Here is a 7,006-nt window from a genome sequence, read left to right on the forward strand (position 1 = left end):
AAACTATTTATAGCAATTCATGCAAGGGAAACGACAAAGGACATGGCACGAAAAAAAGTTGAATTTCGTGCCATGGACACAAATAACTTAATCAACTATTTTGTTACTATAACACGACTTTCCATGAGATCATGTTGCAGAAGACAAAAAGAGCACTTGTCAATGTTTAAATTATTTTCGAGCAGCAAGAATGGCTTATATTTCCAAAAACATTCAGCAATTGGACAAGCAAAAGTGCGTACGTCTGCTCAGACCCTAACATGGAGCTACGCACTTTTTTTGCGTAGCCTACACATAAATGAGGCCCCTGGTTTTTGCTGAAAAGGAGAAAATACTTTTTTGTTTTAATACAAGAAAAACATTTGTTTTCCTTTGGAATTTTTTTTCTTACCTCATTGGCAATGACTTTTTTTTGTTCACACTGAACTGATAAATGCCACCATTTTTTATTTTATTTAGAATGAATGTGATTGATAGCATTTGTTGGCATTTGTCAAGTCAGTGTAAATTAACCATACAGTAAAGAACCCATCTTGCAACAAGACAGCAATAGTAAGAAAACATGCTTTGCCAATATAGACCATGTCATTATGTCTTACCAATAAAACTGAATTTGAATTTAATGTATGTTTCCTGATAACATGAAATCTTCACTTAGGATCTGGGAATCAGTTTGTCATCGTCTCCCGGGACATTTAAGAGCTTAGAACATGGAGCACATGTTTGAGAAGAGCAGTGACGGGCACAGATGAGCCTGGGAAAGGAAACAGACGCCCAGAGGTTCAGTGGCTGTTAATGTGAAAGCAAATTCCCAACACTGTTGGTCTGTGTGCATTTTCTCTCTATATGAGTACGGATTGTTTGAGATCTTTTATGAATTGATCCTCCAGCATAAGCCATTTAAGGGTCTGCTTGAAAGGTAAGTGAAGATCCTGATTTCAATATGCAACTTTTTATAAGTATTGTCAAAACTACCTGTTATGGTCCAGATGTAAATAATCTCTTACTCTGAAAACTTTGACTGCTAAAGGGCGTGTATGTCTTCAACGTCTGTCATTTCTTCTAAACAGCAGTGAAGCATTTAGAAAAATGCCCAAAGCAAAGGATTTTTGAAAGATATGTCATCCGTACCTCAAACTGAGCTCAGAATGGGAGTTTATGCTGTACTCTTAAAAAAAAAGGTGCTTCACGATCAAAGAACCATTTTTTGCTGAATGGTTCCCTGAAGAAATCTCATCTCTGTTTCTTTATAAGGTGAAAAAGGTTCTTTAGACTACTTAAATGTATGAAAGAAGTGGTTCTTTCAAAGAACCTTTGGCCAAACGGTTTCTCGAGAAACCAGAATAGGGCTTTTCACACTTTTGGTTAATGGAATCCTGGGTTACCTGTTTCACTGTTCCTAGATCAGTGACAAAAACAGTTTGGCAAGATGAGAAATTCAAAAATCTTTAAAAAAAAAAATTTAAGCATGCATCAGGTTTATTTCAATGCACATTATATAGTTTATTTATGTTTATTTTATGCAATAAAAATTTGCACCATTTTTAAGAAAGTTAAGAAAATGTCAAATGGTGTAACCGCCAATTGCACCAAAGAATGGTAAATATTAAATATGTTATCCACCTTGATGGCATGTAAGCGTAATCATAAAAAAATACAAATATTATTTTATTAGTTATTATGTAAATTTTTATGTGTTTTTGTAATATTTGTCCTGACATATGCTAAAAACATCTTTGTCTTCTGAATAATCTTTGAAAAAAAAACGTATGTAAAAAAAATCATATTATACTAAACCAGATGATTATATTTTATTACACATTTTTTATGAATATATTTATATTTTCATTTAAAAAAATACTAGTTACACCATTTGACACGACCGGTTACACCACATTGACATTTTTGCAATTATCCCCCAAATATTCTTTCAAAATGAAATAAAACCAGAAATTTTAGACTTAGTCCTCAAAAAAGAGAATGTATGCAAGTAATCTGCAAATTTATTTTGAAATGTTAACCCTTTTACATTTAATTGAACCATACGGATACAAAATAATTAACATCACGTCATTGACCCACAGGTTAGGAGATAACCCTGAGTATTCACAATCTGACATTTCTCGTTGTGCATTCCTAAACCCTAGGTTAACATTTTCAGTTGCATATTTGCGGTGTCAACAGTCATGATGTCAAACTGACTGAAACTTTAAACTAGGCGTTGCCCTTGTAAAAAAAACGTTTGTTTTGCGCTTCCACATCAGTGGAAGAACAGGTCGTAAAGTAAATCTCTAGCTTCCTTGGAGTCCTGGGATGTCATTTTTACTCCATTACAGGTGTTTTCAGTACACATATTGTAATATGAGGTAAGTGCTCTTCAGTTTCTGATTGGATGCCCGTTGTTAAGCATCGAGTCATAACATTTGTAAAGCGGGGTCCCAAAGCTCGGTCCAGGAGGGCAAAACATACATACATGAAGCAGCTAATTAAGTTCTCAATAAGAATACTAGAAGCTTGCAGGCAGGTGTGCTTAGGCAAGTTGTAGCAAAACTCTGCAGGACACCAACCCTCAAGGACCAAGTTTGAGCACCCTTGGGCTATAGCTTTGTTTATACTTGACTTGTCCGCATGAGTGGCAAGTTATTTAACCGCGCACGTGGCTCCGCATCCAAAAATGACTGACCTCGAGGCGATTCTGATCCGAGCAGACACGCGTGTGACTCTTTGATCAGTTCATGCAAAACAATGCATTTACTATTTATCTGACACTCTTAAAGTATGCACTGCAAAAAAATTATTTTCAAGAAAAGATTTTCTTAGTATTTTTGTCTTGTTTTCAGTAAAAATATCAAAAAAAAATCTTAAATTAAGATGCTTTATCTTGATGAGCAAAACGACCTAAAAAATAAGTCAAATTTGTATATCAAAAATATCAAATTTAAGTGATTTTGTGCATAAAACAAGCAAAAAAAAAAAAAAAAAAAAAAAAACTGCCAATGGGGTAAGCAAAAAATCTTGAAAATTTTTCTTAAACACTAAATTCCAGAAAAATTTAAGAAAAATTAGAAGAACCATTGTTTTTAAGCACCTTAAAGGGAAAGTTCACCCAAAAATTAAAATTCTGTCATCATTTACTCGCTCTCATATTGTTACAAACCTATATACATTTTTTAGTTCTGATGAGCACAAAAGAAGATATTTTGAGGAATGTTTATAACCAAATCATTTGTGAGCCCAATTCACCAGTAGGATATTGCAGGTTTGTCTTTTTTGCCATAACAAACATGTCTTAATCACACAAAGTTATAGCAGACAAAAACTAACAAGTTAAAAGTCAAGAGTCACGTCCAACTTAAACAAACATTGATCACCATAATGATGACTTTAAAGGAAACAGCCAACATCTAAACCTTAGTTAAGAAAATAACTTCAGGTAAGATGTAAAGTGCAATTTTAGGGGCTCTATCTTACACCCGGCGCAATGCAGCGCAATGCGCGACGCAAGTGTCTTTCGCTAGTTTCCACCCTAATTTTCATGTTTAGCGCCGCGTTGTTTAAATAGCAAATGCATTTGCGCCCCCTTTTGCGCCCATGGGCGTTCTGGTCTGAAAACGAGGTGTGTTCAGGCGCATTGTTGGCGCGTTGCTATTTTGAGGCAACTAAAATAGACTACACCATTGGCCAACTAAAACCTGGTCTAAAGTCTAAAGTCAATGGCGCAATGTGTTTTATGTTATTTAAAGAGCGCATTAGTAAAATGCGCCTATAAACGGGAGGACAACGCGGGTTTGCTTATCACAAAGTACATGAATGCGCAGCAGCACAAAAATGCTTTTAAATATGAAAGACTAAAGGATTGAATGTAAAAGATTATTATTGAGTCACTTGGACATAAATGAGGAGTAATTATGAGACGTTAAAAGCCACAAAGAGCTGCTTCACCTGCAGCCTGGTAAGTAAATAAATGCTTTGCTTTAAACAAATGCATCTGTTTTTAAATGTTTTTTTAAATGCTACCTCACGGATTTATTCTATATGATGACTCTGTACCTGCGGATATGGTGAGATTAGAAACATTTTTAAGTAATGCTTAAAAAAACTCTTTGCTAAAAAAAACGATGTCCAAAGTGCTGAAACATGAGGAGAGCCGTTTGTAAATTCTGTATCTCCTGTTTGTTACAAATAAAGTATTTTTAGAGTACAAACCTTATCTTACATACTTGTAAATTATGTTTTGGTGATATTGGATAGCCATACATTTAAAGCAATTACAAGCCTGCTTTTTACTTCCATGACTAAAAGAAAACGGGTTTTAAAGGTTTTAATAAAAAAATAACAATTTCAATACAAGTGAAAAACAACACAATAATTTAACATTAATCTTAAACTGGGGATCTTCTTCCTCCGCTTAGTTTTTCAGTTTACAGAGTTCGTCATCTAAACAGGGATTAGACATATTGCCAGCGCAACTTGCTTTTAAAGGGGATGAGAGCTGAGTCTCTCATTGGTTTACTGCACGTTACGGCCAAAATACTCCCATTACAATAGGACCTACCCTTTTCGACCATGCGCTCGGCGCACAAACCATTTTTCCCGTCGTTAAATTAGCAAAAGTGGATTCGGACACGCCCATTTACACGTTGCGCTGTGTGCTTTAGACAATGCGCTTAGATCGTTAAAATAGTGCCCTAGGTTTCAAACAAAGTAAGAGAGAGATAGAGAGGATAAAGTTACAGATTGCAGCTTTTAACTTTGCTTCAGTGTTACTTTGTAAGATCGGGACAATGCCCCCTACACCTGGCACAATGCACAACGCAAGTGTCTTTTGCTAGTTTTAACCCGCCGCAATTATCATTTTCATGTTCGGTGCCAAATTGTTTAAATAGTTTTGTACCCATGGGCATTCTAGTCCGACAACGAGGTGTGTTCAGGCGCGTTGCTATTTTGAGGCAACTAAAATTTACCAGCTATTGACCAACTAAAACCTGGTCAATTTCGCAATATTGTTTTTGTTATTTTTAAATGTTTTTTTTTAAATGCTACCCCACGAATTTATTGTATATGATGATTTTTTTGAGATTACACTCATCATACACTCCATTTACAGTAATTAAAAGCCTGCTATTTTTACTATCTATCTATCTATCTATCTATCTATCTGTACATATATCCATCTGTACATCTATGTATCTATCAGTACATCTATCCATCTGTACATCTATCTATCAGTACATCTATCTGTACATCTATCTATCTATCCATCTATCTATATGTCTGTCTGTCCATTTGTGCGTTTATCCATCCATCCATCCGTACATCCATCCATCCGTACATCCATCCATCCATCCGTACATCCATCCATCCATCCATCCGTACATCCATCCGTACGTCCATCCGTACGTCAATCCATCCGTCTGTCCATTCGTCCGTCCATCCATCCATTAGTACGTCCGTCCGTCCATCCGTACGTCCGTCCATCCGTCCGTCCGCTCGTCCATCCATCCATCCGTCCATTCATTCGTCCATCCGTCCGTCCATCCGTCCGTATGTCCATCCGTCCGTACGTCAATCCGTCCGTCCGTTCATCCATCCATCCGTCAGTCCGTCCGTCCGTCCGTCCATCCATCCATCTGTACATCCATCCTTCTGAACATCCATCCATCCGTACATCTATCTATATAAATTAAACATGTGTTGACACCAATGATAGATTGGATGGATGGATGGATGGATGGATGGATGGATGGATGGATTAACAAACATCATTACATTATTAAAATATAATTTTATTTACGTCTCCTGAGCAGAACGCGCAACATCTGAAAACTGAAATGTTCCTCTGGGAAGGGAGTGATTTCCTAAAAAGCTTCTGAAATTTGAGCTCTTGTTTTGCTAATAAAACGTCCTTCACACATTTCATCAAGTGCTGGTGGTAATAAAAAGCTTTTTCTTTTTTTCTAATGTTTGACACAGTTTTAAAGCTGGGACACATGCTGGTGGATAAAATTGTTCTCTTAAATCACAGCAAAAGAAATTTCACCTTTTGCCCATGTCAGTAAAGTCAGACACACTTAGAAGATATAAATCCTGTAATGAGAGTGAAACTCTAAACAAGGATTCTGAAAACATGATAAAATGAGCTAATGGACCACAGCCATAACACTGTCAGATGAGGAAAGAAAGCACTTAAACATTATGCTTTATGAGAGCCTCCTTACCCACTGTGGATTTTATTTCTCTAAAACATTAAACAACTATCCCTCAGGACACAGTGAAGAAAGTTGTTCTTTTGTCTTTTTTCCACATCATTTTTAAAGTAAGACAGTTTAACTAATAAGCAAAAAGTGTTGATTTTTAGATAAGCTAACTTAAAGTCCCCATAAAGTCAGATAGTAAATGTGTTCTGAGTTTGTCACACCACAGAAAAATGTGCTAGTAACCACCCAACCAAATTTGAATGCTGGAAACACCAAGTAAATAAAATGAGTTATCAAAATCTTGGATAAGCAGCATTCTCTGCTCTCAAACGCTAGGGGTGTGTCCACTGACTGAAACCACGCCCACTTGTGGAAAAACTGCTGTCTCTCTCAACTTTCACATACTGGTACAACCTGAATGGATGCTCATGGTTGTGTTAAAAGTAGGGCCATGCGCGATGGCTCAAGTACGTCATTGAGACACCGCTTTTACCCTGAACCCAAATAATCTTGAATTTAGAAATGTGAAAAAACTGTTTAACAATCTAACTCTGCAATTCCGTGCTACATAGTTTACAGTCTTTTGCCATGTTTCAGCAATACATTTCTAACGTATACAGGGCCAGATTTACTAAACGAGGCAAATTAGCACGAGAGCGCAATTCCAAATTGAAGTGGTAATATCTGTGGGTTATTTACTAAAAAAGCACAAATTAAATAACACAGGCGCAACAGCTGTTTTTCATAATGACCAATGCAATTTACAAAGAGCAGCACAAATTAGTTCAGGGTCGCAAATAATAAATCAT

The 7,006-nt window shown here is 36.4% G+C and overlaps 1 protein-coding gene across 1 annotated transcript in view; it reads left to right on the plus strand.

The window, feature by feature from the left end:
• The first annotated feature begins 746 nt into the window (after positions 1-746).
• LOC141280837 (uncharacterized) overlaps positions 747-7,006 on the plus strand; it is an 11,119-nt gene continuing 4,859 nt past the window's right edge. Inside the window, exon 1 of the mRNA XM_073811951.1 lies at positions 747-919. The gene's annotated coding sequence lies outside the window, so the exon portion shown is untranslated. The remainder of the gene's footprint in view (positions 920-7,006) is intronic.

The sequence above is a fragment of the Paramisgurnus dabryanus genome, chromosome 15 (genome assembly GCF_030506205.2).
Source record: "Paramisgurnus dabryanus chromosome 15, PD_genome_1.1, whole genome shotgun sequence".
In the NCBI taxonomy this organism is placed as follows: Eukaryota; Metazoa; Chordata; class Actinopteri; order Cypriniformes; family Cobitidae; genus Paramisgurnus; species Paramisgurnus dabryanus.